This window comes from Hyaena hyaena, unplaced genomic scaffold (genome assembly GCF_003009895.1).
Source record: "Hyaena hyaena isolate Hyena2069 unplaced genomic scaffold, ASM300989v1 scaffold_44, whole genome shotgun sequence".
NCBI classification, from domain to species: domain Eukaryota; kingdom Metazoa; phylum Chordata; class Mammalia; order Carnivora; family Hyaenidae; genus Hyaena; species Hyaena hyaena.
Window position 1 is genome coordinate 2287930 of NW_024080676.1, and position 16645 is coordinate 2304574.

Below are 16645 nucleotides of genomic sequence, written 5' to 3' on the forward strand. Positions count from 1 at the left end.
GCCTGCAGTTTCTGGCAGTGGTTGAACATGCCACGTTTGCTTCAGCAATGACAGAGCACTGGATTTGGAGTCCACGGACCTGAATGGCCACTATTACCAGCAAAAGGAGTATGTCTAGAGCTTGGCACAGCGCCAGGCATGGTATGGTGCTCAGTAAAATCTTTTAAATTCATGACTGACTGAATGGGTTCGACACTTGGTGCTGCCATTTACCAGAGTAACCTTGGTCAAGGGACCTATCCGCCACGAGCCTCAGTTTCCATAAGTGTCACACAAGACCGGTCCCGGGGGAGAAGGTGTGGGCTGAAGTTCCCGCGGCCTGAGGTGCCCGGAGTTCCCGCCTCCCTGCAGCCGGGCGGCCCAGCAGCACTCACGCCCGCCCCCGCCTGGGCTCCAGGCAGCCGCCAGCCGGCGGGGCCCGAGGCCGAGCGGGGGTCGCGCGGCGGGCTGCCCGGGCGGGGGTGGCGGCGGGGTCCGCCCCTCGCCCCCGCCTGCACCGCGCGGCCCTTGCCGGGGGCGGGCCCCGCCTCAGGCCGCTCCCCCGGCCGCTCGGGGGCCCGCGGCGGCGCTCGCGGCCTCTCACCCAGGGCGGGCGAGTTCTGGGAAAGGCCGGCCCAGGGCGGGGGCCCCCGGTGCCGCCCGCGCCGCCGTGCCGTCCCGGCAGCGCGCAGAAGAGCCCAGGGGCGCGGAGTGAGGGAGCGGCGCCCGCGGGGGCGCACAAGCTAGAGCGCGGCGGGCGGGCGGGCGGACCCCTGCGGGCGGCGCGCCCCGGGCTCTGCCTCGCGGGCACTTGCCTGGGGCTGTGGCGCGCCGCTGGCACCCGCTCCGCCGCTGACACACGGTAGCGGGGACACCCGACGCCGCTAGCTACAGGCGCGTCCCAGAGGGACGCTGCACTCGGGGACTCGGTGTGGCGCGACTGACCCGAAGAGCAGAGGTGAGGAGGCGACCGTGTGGCTCAGTTCCCGAGGTTGGCGCCGGGGAGAGGTGGGCTCTTTCTGTGAGACTCCCGCGGATCCGGGAGTGGGCGGCCGCCTCAGTCTGTACCTGGCGCGGGGCCCCGCCCCCACTCGGGCGACCCGAGGCCGGGCCCCGAGGGCACCGTGAGCGTGGGCTTCGCTGCCCTCACACGTTTGCCTCGCTCTCCGCCGCATTTTCTGTGTGCTTGTGCAGGCGGCCAGCCCAAGGAGGGAAAATATAAGTTCTCCTTGAGGCGGCACCTAGCAACAGGATTTCAAGGAAGGTGCCCCACGAGGTGGTTCCTGGAGAGACTGAGCTGCGTCAAGTCCTAGAAAATCCCAGGTTGGACGTGGACTCACTTTAACTGGGAACGGGAATGGCCACGTCTTTTAAAATATTCTCTAGTGCTGTGATAATGAGTAACGTAGAGCCAGAAGCCCTCCGTTGTGGCTGATAATAAATGCGCCGTATAAATTGTATGTTGTTGTTGTTGTTGTTGTTGTTTTCCCACCCTTACCTGGTATTTAAGCCATGAGGCAGTTGGTTCAACCGACTCAACCAATTGTTCTGTGTAAGAAAGATTCATCGTGTAAAGATTTATCAGCATCATTTTCAATAGTTCCCTGAAGATATTATGGGACATTCACTTCATCTGAAAGTTTTACTTGCACACTGTTCATAATTGTAGTTGCATTTATGCAGAGTTTGCTAGTAGATCTTTTACACCCTTGCAAGATTAGGCGCTTTTCCTTGTGTTTCTTGTCGGCACCCCTGGTAGGATAGGGTGGGGCCACTACGTAGAATGGGCACAGCCGTGGCCAAGAATGCTGGACCCACTAGGGAGAATTTTTGAGAGCCTTTCTTGGGTGGTTGGTGCAGGTAACCCCATAGATACTCTCGAAAAGTGTGTTCCTGCGGGAGAAGGGGAGTTGAACTGTCTCTGGATGATGTATGCAGCCGTGTCTTCACAAATACTTTCTAAAGAATGCCTGATGATGCTGTCAGCTAGAACCTTTCCTCTTCCTGAATGCCCTTCCGGCCCCATTTTACCACTCTAAATCCTAACCATCCTTCACACTGAGTTTTGCTACTGCTGTGAGTCCTTCTCTGGTAACCCCAGCCCCAAATAGTCAACCTGTGGCTGCTGGGATTCTTGCAGCATTTTACCCACCGGACCTTTTTCTCCTTCCAGAGTTATTTATGTGCATGTCTCATTTTCCCTACTGAAGGCACTAACGGTGGCTTGCTTAGCACAGTGCTTGCAGCTAGAAGGCCCTCTGAAATAATTGTGGGCTGCTATTAAATGTTAAGACTTTTGTTCTTCGAAACAAATCTTTCCTTTGGAGGAGATAGTGTAATTGAAAGGATGTATTGAAAAACATAGTATTTACCATTTATGTGTCCTGTGTTTACAGGCCAACAGAGGAAGTGTTCTTTATACTTGGGAGCCATGCATAATAATTATCTTTGGTCCATGTCTTGGGACCAAGTAAGAGGTGAGACTGAGCTGGGGAGACATTCTTCCAGTCCTTCTAGTAACATAAGCTCCTTGGATGTGCTCCAAGGTTGACCTGTGTCATTAAAAATTCCATGCTCAAGTGGGTTGTGGTGAAGCTAGATTCCAATGAAGGTGGTTGGTTTTCTTTTTTATTTGCAATTGTTCTTAGTCACAGTCTCTTCTGGGTTTTTGTTGTATACTTTAAAAAGTGAATTTGATGTGCAGTTTGTTACTTACAAAATTTTAAATGAATAAAGGATAATTGAAAAGAATTGTGCATGATTTTTTTTAGAGCAGAGAGCAGGGAATGTTTCTCATGCTTGAATAAGAGGAGATATTTGCAAAGAGTGAGCCTGCTCTGCATGTGTGTGTGTTGGCAGTGCCCTCCTTCCACACACCTAGCTGGCAGGCAGCCTATGGAGGACAACAGCTGCTTCAGTCGAGACTCCTCTCTCTCTGCCTGGGTGACCTCTACTGGGGATGAGTCGGGGGAGTAGGGGATTCCTAGGGAACACAACAATTAAGAGCTTCTGGATTTAGAAGGAAACATAGGGAAGAAGGTAAAAAAGCAGTAGTGGCTTGTTTGATCAAGTTGCTTTCCTGCCAACATTTGGTTGAGATCTTGGCATTGAGCAAGTGGGAATTTGGTTGGAGAGAGTGAAGGCAGGTGATAGGGAGCATGGCACTGTGGTAGAAAGGCCTGAGGTATTGATGGGATTAGAGAAGCATGTGTGCCAATTATATGGGGTCTTCAGAAAGGGAGTTGGATATGGAGAAGTGGGGAGAGTAGAAAAAAGATGATGTCAAAGATGTACTTTGCCATGGGCCAACCATGGGGCCTAGAAAGGAAGAGAAAACTCTCTTCAGCATCATGTGGTCTTCTCTGCTCTCAGGGTGCAGAACTCAAACGTATGTTTCTTAAAGTTATACTTCATCTGTGTTATGGCTTAAATTGGTTTTCATGGGCCAGTTTGGAACCTAGCCCTCTATAGCTGTGCTATCAGCATGGTAGCCATAAGCCACATATATGGCTATTTGCTTTAAATTCAAATTAGGTAGAATTAAATGAAATTAATGAGCCACATTTTCTTTTTCTTTTTTTTTTTAATATTTTTATTTATTTCTAGGAGAGAGAGAGAGAGACAGCGTGAGCAGGGGAGGGTCAGAGAGAGAGGGAGTCNTGCCTGTCCAATAAGCCTCTCTCTAGAAATCCTACTCTGAACCTAGCAACCAGGCGATGTGGCAAATTATTTGATCTGCTGGGCCTACTCAAGTGGGTTATTAGCTAACTTTCTTTAGACTTTTTTTTAAAAAATAAATTTTTTTAATTTTTTTTTTAATGTTTTATTTCTTTCTAGGAGAGAGAGAGAGAGAGAGACAGTGCGAGCAGGGGAGGGTCAGAGAGAGAGGGAGTCACAGACTGAAACAGGCTCCAGGCTCTGAGCTGGCAGTCAGCACAGAGCCCAACGCGGGGCTCGAACCCACGAACCGCGAGATCATGACCTAAGCGAAAGTCGGACGCTTAACCGACTAAGCCACCCAGGCACCCCTAATGAGCCACATTTTCAAGAGCTCAGTAGTTACATGTGGCTAGTTGCTACTCTGCCAGACAATGAAGATACAGAACATTTCCATCATTTCAGAAACCCTGTCCTGGAATATTGTTCTAAAGGGTTCATGCCTGTTAATCGCCATGATACTGATTGTCTGAACCACATTTAGTCATAAATTTAAGTGTTCCTGTTTATAACCCTCTAGCAAACCTATTTAGATGCAAATCATGGCAGGAGTTGTTGTTGGTAACACTTCTGCAGCGCTTAGGGCATGCCAGGCAGTGTTCTAAGTACTCTACATCTATTAACTCATTTCATTCAAACGTTAGGCAGCAAGTGCCAGAGACCTGCTATCCCTTACCTGCAATTCTGAAATTAAAACAAGCTCTGAAAACTGGTTTTCATGACTTTGGATACATGGTCTGAGATGACATGAGGTTGTTACAGTCTTTATTTTTCTCACCTGGTGAGAACTAGTCATACATTTTTATTTCAGAAAGAATGGACATGTTTGCTGTGGATCCTACCAACAGTGTTATGCAAAATATGGTACATGGTACTGTCTTACCATTATAAAAGTCAAAAATCCTCTGATTTGGATAAAGGAATATGGGCCTCCATTTTCATGTCCATCTTGAAGATGGGAAAACCAAGGACCTAAAAGGCTGAGTAACTTTCATGGAGTCATAACAAGAAAGTGCCAGAGCCAGGAGTCAGTCAGAACAGGCTAGCTTCAGAGTCCATTCCCTTGACCACTGTGCTGTTCTACATCAGCCTCTGGTCTTGTTACCGGAAACAAACGAGTGGCCACTTTTTTGGCTAAGGGAAGCCAAATAGCTGTAACTCAGCTCATTAGAAAGTTTCAGGTAGGGCTGTGGCTAAACTGTTTAGCAGTTGAGGTTGAGCTGCTATGAATAGTTAAACCACCATAATAGACATGCTTAGCGGTTGTTTGCCTTTCCCCTTTCCACCTTGTGCCAATCATAGCTGATTTTGAGCCATTCACTGGGTAAAAACTGATAGAAAAAGAGGTCATTCATTGTGGTATTGGTAAAACTACAGGGCCCATGTTGAAACCAGTGGCATGTGGCAGGTTATATGCTTGTAACTGTTATGGGGTAGAAGGCAGGGGGGATGATTTGATCCTGGTGTATACTGACTGCTGAGCACTCGTGGGGCCATTCTGGTGGCCCCACGGGTTCTGAGACTTCCTGGTATGGTTTCAGAGGATCTGGATCCATGTGACTCAGTTGGAAGTCCCTTCAGGGGAGACTGTGAGTTCCTGTCTTCTTTTTGGAGGTTGACTAGAACTGCAGACCTGGCTCAGGGTTGGGAATGGACTTTTCACTTTCCCTTCCCAAGTGATGCCTTCCTGGTGGTCCCTTCCTGGGTATCTTTGAAAAAATCCTTAATTAATCCCAAGGTTTCTCCTTTGAGTATAAAAAAAAAATGTTCTGAGTGCTCCACTATCTTTGTGGATCTTTTAGTATAGGCTCTGCAGGACCTCTGTCTCTCTGTATCCAGGGAGCATTTTGCCTTTTATGGCACAGTCTCCGAGGCCCCTAATTGTCATGGTGCAACCCTACCCCCCAACCCCTAAGTTATAATGGCTTAAGGTGTAGGGAAAAGGTACTCTATTGGTGAAATACAAGAGGACTAGAATCAAACTTACCTGGTTTATATAGGCTTTACCACCTACTAGCTGTGCAACCTTCGACAGAAAATTATCCTTTCTGTGGGGTAGTAATTTTACAGGGTTGCTGTGAGACCTTTTTAAGATAATTTGCATAGTGCCAGGTACATAGTGTTCAAAAAGTTAGCTACTAATATTGTTGTTCTTGCCCTCTGGGTCTACCTTAGCCTTGCCAGTGTGCAGTTTTAGGCTTTGGAGAAGTATGTGTCATAGGCTGAATAATGCCAATAGTCTCTTAAAAGTGTCCAAGTCTTAATCCCCAGGACCTATAAATATGTTACTTTACATGACAAAAGGGACTCAGCAGATGTGATTAAAGATTTTAAGATGAGGAAATTATCTGGGTGGGCCCAGTCTGATCAAAAGGGTCCTTATGAAAAGGGAGGCAAGAGGATCAGAGTCCTAGTAGGAGGTAGAAGTTATGAGGCAAGGAATGTAGGCTGCCTAGATGCTGAAAAAGGCAAGAAAAAGGATTCTTCCCTAGAGCCTCTAGAAGGGAATGCAGCCCTACCAACCCAGTGTAGACATCTGACCTTGAAAACTGTAAGATAACAAATTTGTGTTGTTAAAGCCACAAAGACTGTGGCAATTTATCATATTAAGAAACTAACATGGGCATGGAAGAGAAACAAGAAAGTGGTCAGGAGTGAAATAAAAGTTCTTGTAATAAGGAAGCAGGAACAGCCAATACCTAGTGCAAACCTAGGTACTGTCCTGAGTACTTTACATGTATTAACCTGTCATCCTCATAGTAGCCTTCTGAGATAGGTGCTTTTGGTATCTGCAGATCAGAGAAGAGGAAACTGAGGCACCAAGAGGTTAAGTAACTTGCTCAAGTTTACACACTTAGTAGTGGCAGAGCTAGGGTGTGACTCCAAGCAGTCTGGCATTTTTAAGTGTTACCCACACTACTCCCCAAAGCAGGCATTTCTGTCTGCTTAGTCTGATAGTATCAGCCTCTAAATGGTATGTTACTGTATGGAAAGAAAAGATAGTATTTGAATCCGTGAGAAGGAGGGCAGTGGAGTCCCCCCAAAGTCCCCAAAGCCTGGTACTGAAGTGCTCAGTGAATTTTTGCCAGTCTGTCTCATGATGTGTGTGGACAGCTTGAAGCCGAAGGACGCCGGCTCTGGCTCCCGGAGCAGTTCTTGTGCTGGTCTCCCTCTCGTTCCCACCTCTGTTCTTACAGCAGCCTTGCTCACTCACCACAGACCGCTGGCCCTGGAGTTCTGTTGGCTCTGCTTCCCACCTCTGCCTGTTTATTGGATTTGCCTCATTCCTAACTCTGCTCCAGCTCTGAATTCCACCTTCTCCTGGCCCCTCAAATGCTCAAACTTGAGATTGGTTAGTGTCAGGGACTGGATGGTGAGTTACCACTGTGACTGTTGGGGTCAGGTGGAGGGTTATTTTTGCCTTTTTCCTTTGGTTTAGTTAGCTATTGTTGGTTTTCTAGTTGTGCTTCTTTTGTCTCTCAAGCACATAATTCAGAGTAGTATTGGTTGGGACCAGTGATTTTCAAACTATGTTCCAGGAGTGTTCAAGGCTTCTGCCAGGTAAAGGATATGGTGGCAGAAGACCTCAGCCTTTCACTCTGCTTCTGCCCTGCAGCCCTGCTCTTACTAATTTTATTTATATATTGAAGCTCTGCCTGAGATTGTGCTGGAATGGCAGTTCTATTGCTGGAGAGACAGAGAAATTTGAGAGGAACTAACCTGCCTGTTAAGGCACTCTGTATAAGACCTTTAGCTCAGAGACTTGGCTGTGCAAGATATATAACTCTGTATTTTCTCTAATTGCATTTTACAAATTTGGAATCTGGATGCATGTTGCTTAGATCTGTTTACATCCTGGCTCTACTACTAATATGCACTCCGCATAACCTTTGTCTATTGGGACCTAAACTTCCTCAGTTATGTAATGGGAGGGGCAATAATAGAATGTATGTAATAACTGAGATGATTCCTATAAAGGGCTTAGACAGTGTCTGATACACAATAAAAATTCAAGAAACACTAGCTTTCAGGATTGTTTTTATTAAGTCTCCCAGTGGCACAACAGAAGCAGCACCTAGCCTCATGTTTTCACAGGCCTCTGCTCTCCTAAGGGGCTGCAGCTGGGGTTGGCTGTTCCTCCTCTTTCCACCTGGCTACCATTGAAATTTCCATTGTCCCTGACTGCAGGTGCCTTCAGGTGCAGTGACACGAGACTGCCTCTCATGGGTACATTAGTCTCACCTCCCCAAGGTCTCTGAGGCCTCACTGCCCTCTGCCAGGAAGCAGGGTCTCTGCTACTTTTAGGATTTGCAAGACATTTCTTCTCTCCTCCCCTGCCTGCCAGATGTAAGGGCTCAGAATGGAGGGGCAAAATGAAACTCTAGTCTCCTCCCTGTTTCTTCTCCAAGGCATTTGGTCCATAATACAGACTGAACACTGTTCAGTCCTTTCCTCTCTACTCTTAGGACTTAACAAAATATAAGCATGAACGGGATGGCTAAGCTTGACAGGGTTATTGGTCAGACAGTGCTGGTCAGTGCCATTATCTACTTAGTGGTAGCATTGCTGCACACTCTGTGGTGTGGTCTGCTATGTGGTAGCCCCAACAAAATATGCTCCATTTATAAAAATACTGGAAAGTCTCCTTTAAGAGGCACTGATTATGAGTCCTTACAAGTCCAGAGATATAACAAAACACAATGATCATTTAAATATTTTTAATGCCTTATAAGAACAGCTGCATTATAATAATAAAACAGTAAGGCTGCAATATTCAGAATTAAGGAAGAGGCAGAAACAAGGAGAGACTCTGTTTTGATGACTTCATTTTAGGTTTAAACTATATAATATCACTGACTATGGAAAATCCAGGGAATGGAAAAAAATCATTGGGAAAAACACATGTGACTGAGTGCATACTATACACATCTGGGATTAAAATATCATATAACAGAGTTTAATTTGGATATCACTGGATTTGGTTCAAGTTACTGTCATTTCTAAAGAAGTTTCAATTCATTTGTTATTATTAATAACATGAACTCAGGTTTCATTGATGAAAATATTTTTACCTATGGTATGTTTGGCTGGAGGAATTGAAGCCCTCTCTGGTAGTCTGGTTTGTCAATTTCAGAGAGGTGGTTAAAATTCACAGACGTTAAATACTTCTGGCATGAAATTGTATTCCCCCCACCCCCTCAAGGCAGAATGAATTTGGATGACAGGGCAGAGCATAAACGTCATACTGTCTGCAGCTTTGTTAACTGCTGGGGTCTGGGTCTGAACAGATTCAGATTCACTTCTTTGCCACTCAGCAGGCTCAATAGTCCCTAATTCAGCCTGGTTAACTGTGTTTGAGGTTTTTCTTTCATAGTGCCTCCAGCATGGTTTTAAAATTCACAGTGGGAGGGATTGGTAAGATTCCAGGCAGTTGTGAAAGAAATATGCTTAGTTATTATTTGAACCTAACAGAGGAAGGTAAGAATTTCTTGAGCTATTATACATATAAGCTAAAGAAATTTACAAAAAGAACTCCAAAAAGTGACCGTCATCCACTAACATGCAACATAGCAGTTGGACAGCCTTGCAGGTTCTCCCATGACCACCCCTTGCTGACTGAGAATGGGCAGGGCCTCACCAATGCCAAGTCATGGGATGGCTAACAACAGGTGAAGTGTGTTCCCGACTCAGGCAGGCAAGCCCAGATCAAATTAGTTACAGAGCATAAGCGAGTGTGCTTATTTCTAGCCATGCTAAATAGTTCTAATGAATTATCACTATCTTAGCATACATCTAAAATATGTCACCTATTTAGGAGATACTAGTTAAAAAGAAAAATAATCTTTAATCGAAACAATTTTATTTTAACAACTAAAATTCTACTTATTTTTTATCTTTAATTATTAATGCAGACATTATATACCCATTTATCACTTGTTTATTACTTTTTTATTATGTGCTATAGCATCCAACAATGAAAACTGAGGGTTAGAAAGGAGGGGTCCAATTGTCTCCCCCTCTCACTTTTAAAGTTGAAAGAACTGGTCTCCTGAGAGACTCAAGGATTTGACCAAAGTCACCTAGCTGAGGAGCAGCAAAACTGAGACCTTTGTTTCAAACAGAATTAAGACCATACTGTAGATATGTAATACTCAATTTTGAATCCTGGATTCTCTGCCTGACATCCTGTCATTAATATATTTCTACATCACAGGCACCTGGGTGGCTTAGTCAGTTAAGCATCTGATTTTTTAATTTAATTTATTTTTGTTTTACAAATAGTTTATTGTCAGGTTGGTTTCCATATAACACCCAGTGGTCATCCCCACAAGTGCCCCCCTCCATGCCCATCTCTCCTCTCCCCCCCAACATCCATCAGTCCTTAGTTTGTTCTCAGCATTCAAGAGTCTCTCATGGTTTGCCTCTCTCCCTTTCCCCCACCAATTCCCCCTTTTTCTCCCCCATGGTCTTCATTAATTTCCTCCTATCCTCCTTTACATGCAAACATATGGTAACTGTCCTTCTCTGCCTGACTTATTTTGCTCAGCATTACACCCTCAAGGTCCATCCATGTTGCTACACATGGCCAGATTTCATTGTTTCTCATTGCCATGTAGTATTCCATGGTATAGATAAACCACATCTTCTTGATCCATTCATCCGTTGATGGACACTTAGGCTCTTTCCATGTTTTAGCTAGTGTTGAGAGTGCTGCTATGAACATTAGGGTCCATGTGCTCCTATGCCTCAGCATTTCTGTATCCCTTGGGTAAATTCCTAGCAGTGCTATTGATGGGTCATAGGGGAGTTCTATTGTTAATTTCCTGAGGAACCTCCACACTGTTTTCCAGAGGGGCTGTACCAGTTTACATTCCCACCAACAGTGTAGGAGGGTGCCCGTTTCTCCACATCCTCGCCAGCATCTAGAGTTCTCTGATTTGCTCATTTTAGCCACTCTGACTGGCGTGAGGTGGTATCTCAGTGTGGTTTTGATTTGTATTTCCCTGATGAGGAGGGATGCTGAGCATCGTTTCATGTGTCTGTTGGCCATCTGGATGTCCTCTTTGGAGAAGTGTCTGTTCATGTCTTCTGCCCATTTCTTCACTGGGTTGTTTGTTTTTCGGGCGTGTAGTTTGGTGAGTTCCTTATAGATTCTGGATATTAACCCTTTATCTGATATGTCATTTGCAACTATCTTTTCCCATTCCGTTGGTTGCCTATTAATTTTCTGGGTTGTTTCCTTGGCTGTGCAGAAGCTTTTAATCTTGATGAGGTCCCAACAGTTTATTTTTGCTCTTGATTCCCTTGCTTTTGGGGATGTGTCAAGTAAGAAGTTGCTGCGGTGGAGGTCAAGGAGGTTGTTTCCTGCTTTCTCCTCTAGGGTGTTGATAGTTTCCTGTCTCACGTTCAGGTCCTTTATCCATTTTGAGTTGATTTTTGTGCATGGTGTGAGAAAATGATCTAGTTTCATTCTTCTGCATGTTGCTGTCCAGTTCTCCCAACACCATCTGTTAAAAAGGCTGTCTTTTTTCCATTGGATATTCTTTCCTGCTTTGTCAAAGATCAGTTGGCTGTATACTTTTGGGTCCACTTCTGAGTTCTCAATTCTGTTCCATTGGTCTATGGGTCTGTTTTTGTGCCAATACCATACTGTCTTGAGGATGACAGCTTTGTAGTAGAGGCTGAAGTCTGGGATGGTGATACCTCCCGTTTTGGTTTTATTTTTCAGTATTACTTTGGCTATTCGGGGTCTTTTGTGGTTCCATACAAATTTTTGGATAGTTTGTTCTAGTTTTGAGAAGTATGCTGGTGCAATTTTGATTGGAATTGCATTGAATGTGTAGAGTGCTTTAGGTAGTAATGACATCTTAACTATATTTATTCTTCCTATCCATGAGCATGGAATGTTTTTCCATTTCTTTGTGTCTTCTTCAATTTCCTTCATAAGTTTTCTATAGTTTTCATCATACAGATCTCTTGTATCCTTGGTTAGGTTTATTCCGAGGTATTTTATGGTTTTTTGTGCAATTGTGAATGGGATCAGTTTCTTGATTTCTCTTTCTGTTGCTTCATTATTGGTGTATAAAAATGCAACCGATTTCTGTACGTTGATTTTGTACCCTGCAACTTGGCTGAATTCTTGGATCAGTTCTAGTAGGCTTCTGGTGGAGTCTGTCGGGTTTTCTATGTAGAGTATCATGTCATCTGCGAAGAGTGAAAGTTTGACTTCCTCTTTGCCAATTCTGATGCCTTTGATTTCCTTTTGTTGTCTGATGGCTGATGCTAGGACTTCCAGCACTATGTTAAACAACAGTGGTGAGAGTGGACATCCCTGTCGTGTTCCTGATCTCAGGGGGAAAGCTCTCAGTTTTTCCCCGTTGAGGATGATGTTAGCTGAAGGCTTCTCATAGATGGCTTTGATGATGTTTAAGTAGGTTCCTTCTATCCCAACTTTCTCGAGAGTCTTTATTAAGAAGGGATGCTGTATTTTGTCAAATGCTTTTTCTGCATCTATTGACAGGATCATATGGTTTTTATCTTTTCTTTTATTGATATGATGGATCACATTGATTGATTTGCGAATGTTGAACCAGCCCTGTAACCCAGGAATGAATCCCACTTGATCTTGGTGGATGATTCTTTTGATATGCTGCTGGATTCGATTTGCAAGGATCTTGTTGAGAATTTTTGCATCCGTATTCATCAAGGATATTGGCCTATAGTTCTCTTTTTTTGCTGGATCTCTGTCTGGCTTGGGAATCAGAGTGATGCTGGCTTCATAAAATGAGTCCGGGAGTTTTCCTTCGACTTCTATTTTTTGGAATAGCTTGAGAAGAATTGGGATTAATTCTGTTTTAAATGTCTGGTAGAATTCCCCAGGGAAACCATCAGGTCCAGGGCTCTTATTTGTTGGGAGATTTTTGATCACTGATTCGATTTCTTCACTCGTTATGGGTCTGTTCAGGTTTTCTATTTCTTCCCGTGTGAATTTTGGTAGTGAGTGTGTGTTTAGGAATTTGTCCATTTCTTCTAAGTTGTCCAATTTGTTGGCATATAATTTTTCATAGTATTCCCTGATAATTGCTTGTATTTCTGAGGGGTTGGTTGTAATAAGTCCATTTTCATTCATAATTTTGTCTATTTGGGTGCTCTCTCTTTTCTTTTTGATAAGCCTGGCTAGAGGTTTGTCAATTTTGTTTACTTTTTCAAAAAACCAACTCTTGGTTTCATTGATCTGTTCAATTGTTTCTTTGGTCTCTATGTTGTTTATTTCTGCTCTAATTTTTACTATTTCTCTTCTTCTACTGGGTTTAGGGCGTTCTTGTTGCTCTGCCTCTAGCTCCTTTAGGTGAGCTGTTAGATTTTGGACTTGTGCTTTTTCTAATCTCTTGAAATAGGCCTGGAGAGCAATGTACTTTCCTCTTAGGACTGCCTTGGCCGCATCCCATAGATTTTGAATTGTTGTGTTTTCATTTTCATTTGTTTCCATATATTTTTTAATTTCCTCTCTAATTGCCTGATTGGCCCATTCATTCTTTAGAAGGGTGTTCTTTAACCTCCATGTTTTTGGCGGTTTTCCAGACTTCTTCCTGTAATTGATTTCAAGTTTCAAAGCATTGTGATCTGACAGTGTGCATGGTATGATCTCTATTCTTTTATATTTATTGAGGGCTGCTTTATGTCCCAGTATGTGATCTATCTTGGAGAATGTGCCATGCGCACTTGAGAAGAAAGTAAATTCCCTGGCCTCAGGATGTAAAGTTCTAAATATATCCGTCAGATCCATCTGGTCCAATGTGTCTTTCAAGTCCATTATTTCTTTAGTGATTTTCTGTCTGGTTGACCTATCCATTGCTGTAAGCGGAGTATTAAAGTCCCCTGCTATTAGCACATTCTTATCTATAAGCTTGTTTCTGTTTGTGATTAATTGTTTTAGATATTTAGGTGCTCCCATATTCGGTGCGTAGACATTTATGATTGTTAGTTCTTCCTGATGGATGGACCCTGTAATTATTATGTAGTGCCCTTCTTCATCTCTTGTGATTGTCTTTAATTTAAAGTCCAGTTTGTCTGATATAAGTATCGCTACTCCGGCTTTCTTTTGATTTCCTGTAGCATGATATATATTTCTCCATCCCCTTACTTTTAATCTGAAGGTATCTTCCAATCTAAAAGGAGTTTCTTGTAGACAGCATATAGATGGATTTTGTTTTTTTATCCATTCTGCTACCCTATGTCTTTTGATTGGAGCATTCAGCCCATTTACATTCAGTGTTATTATTGAAATGTGTGGGTTTAGAATCTTTATATCTTTTGCATGGTTCATGTTTGTGGTGGTGTCTCTGGTATTTTTGTTCCTTGCAACCTTTCCTTCAGAGCGTCCCCCTCAGGATTTCTTGTAGGGCTGGCTTAGTGGTGACAAATTCTTTCAATTTCTGTTTATTTGGAAAGACTTTTATCTCTCCTTCAATTTGAATGACAAGCTTGCTGGATAGAGGTTTCTTGGCTGCATATTTTTACTGTTCATCACATTGAAGATCTCCTGCCATTCCTTTCTGTCCTGCCAAGTTTCAGTAGATAGGTCTGTTACCACTCTGATAGGTTTCCCTTTGTATGTTAGGGCCCTTTTCTCCCTAGCTGCTTTCAAAATTCTCTCTTTGTCCATGTATTTTGCCATTTTTACTATGATATGCCATGCCGAAGATTGATTCAAATTACCTCTGAGGGGAGTCCTCTGAGCCTCTTGTATTTCCACATTTACTTCCTTCCCCAGGTTGGGGAAGTTCTCTGCTATAATTTGTTCCAGGACTCCTTCAGCACCTTTCCCTCTCTCTTCCTCTTCTGGGATTCCTATGATATGGATATTGTTGCGTTTGACCATATTGCTGAGCTCTCGAACTCTTCTTTCATGTTCCTGGATCACTTTGTCTCTCTTTTTCTCAGTTTCCTCTTTTTCTATAATGGTGTCTTCTAAATCACTTAGTCTCCTTTCTGCCTCATCAATCCGTGCATTGGAGGGCTCTAATTTATTATATATCTCATTTATCGCATTTTTTAATTCATCATGCCTATTCTTATTCTCCATCTTGTCTGTAGCCATAGTTTCTTTGATGTCCTCTATGCTTTTTTCAAGCCCAGGTATTAATTTTATGATTATTATTCTAAACTCTTGTTCAGTTATGCTGCTTATATCTATTTTGAGTGGTTCATTAGCTGTCAGTTCTTGGAATTTCTTTGGAGGAGAGCTCTTTCATTTCGTCATTTTAATTAGCTTTCTGGCTTTTGTTGGTTTTAAAGACTTGTTATGTTCTCTGCACCTGTGAGCACTGCTGTATCCAACAAGGCTCTTTGACTGTCCAGGGCCTATCCTTTCAGAGAGTGTTTTTTTGTTTTTTTGTTTTTTTTGAATGGTATCTCTTGGTCTCTCTTGTTGAGACCTTGGTTATTTTTTTTCCTACTCATAGATATATTTGGGAATTTCCACCATGTGTACTCTGGCTTGTTTCTTGAGGTAGCCCTGGAGAAGAAAACAGACAGACAAACACACAGGGAGCAGAGGCACACAAACACACAGACAAATCCAACTAACCTGCAAACTGAGAGGGAAAACGCAAAAGTTAAGAGAAAAGACGGAGGAGGGAAGGCGAATAATAGAAAAAAATACATAAAAAGGTCAAAGAAGAAAACCGATGGACAAAGAATGATTTAAAGCATATAACCAGATTTCCCAGCTACAAATAAATAGCCGGGTGTATGCAGTGCTGGTTGAAGAGCATATGGAAAGAAAGAGAAGACAGGGTGGGATGAGGCAAAATTGGAAATAGAATGAATAGGCAGAAGGGATAAGAAGCTTTTTTCAAAGAGCTAGAGGGTGGAATATGTTAGAGAGGTGGGAGAAGGACGCTGGTGTTATCCAGAGAAACTATATAGTCTGATTACTCCTGAGAGACAGAGATGAAAAGGTTGGTAGGTGTAGAATTTACATCTACAGAATGGACTAGATGTGACTGTCTAAGCAAGTCGGTGACCAGAGTTAATCAGGTCAGTGTTCTGAGGGGGAAAAAAAAGGAAAAAAAATTTTAAAAACTTTAAGTAAAAAGGTAGTTCAGCTCTCAAGCAGTGATGGGCATGGTGTGATCCAATGCGTCAGGAGGGAGTTCTACCTTGGCGGTTGTGGGGAGAAGAGTGGCAGCGCTCCAGTCCCTTCCTGAACCAAGCGCTGCACCTTACTTTTTTGAGTGTGTAAACTCCCCCAGCCGGGTGCGCAGTCAAAGTGGGTTGCGCTCTTTAACCCAGGCCAGACTTAGTTTCCAAATCCCATTCCGCGAGCCCCACTGGAAATGCAGTAGACAGAATCTTGCAGGCGATCCCCTCAGGGCAATTCCAAGCCTCTTGCCTCGCCCTGGGGGTGGAGCCAGAATCGCTGTTCCCTTCTTCTCAGGGTCGGTTGGCGAGCATGGGAGCATGGGCGGGGGTCTGCCTACGGGGCACACTGGGCCCGCTGGAGAGAAAGAAACCAGGTCCCTCTGTGTCTCGTCACACGAAACACAAACTCGCGGGCAAATTTCCCAGTTTTTAAGCTCTTCGCCTTCCCTCTAGAGTTCCTGCCAGCCAGGAGCGCGGAAGCCTGGTATGCACGCGCTCGGCTCCTTCAGGAGTCAGGCCAGCAAGGAGCACAATGGCGCAGCTCGTCTAAGGGTCTAGCCAGCCAGGAGCACCAAGAAGTGGTCAGCACGCAGCCCCTCTGGGACGAGTTGGCGCGTGGGGACCTGGCGGGCAGGGATTTAGTGCGCACGGTCCTTCTGTGCCCCAGTGGAGGTTTTTCTGTTTCTCAGCGACAGGGACCGTGTCTTGAGCGGTTTCAGACTCTCTTTTTCCCCTCTCACTCCCAGCAGAGGGGGATCACACCCGTCCCTCGAGTCTCCAATCCCAGCCCGATTTTATCTTC

The 16645-nt window shown here is 44.3% G+C and overlaps 1 protein-coding gene across 1 annotated transcript in view; it reads left to right on the forward strand.

Moving 5' to 3' along the window:
* Positions 1 to 896: 896 nt before the first annotated feature.
* PLCE1 (phospholipase C epsilon 1) overlaps positions 897 to 16645 on the forward strand; it is a 337915-nt gene continuing 322166 nt past the window's right edge. The window contains exon 1 of the mRNA XM_039230185.1: positions 897 to 937. The gene's annotated coding sequence lies outside the window, so the exon portion shown is untranslated. The remainder of the gene's footprint in view (positions 938 to 16645) is intronic.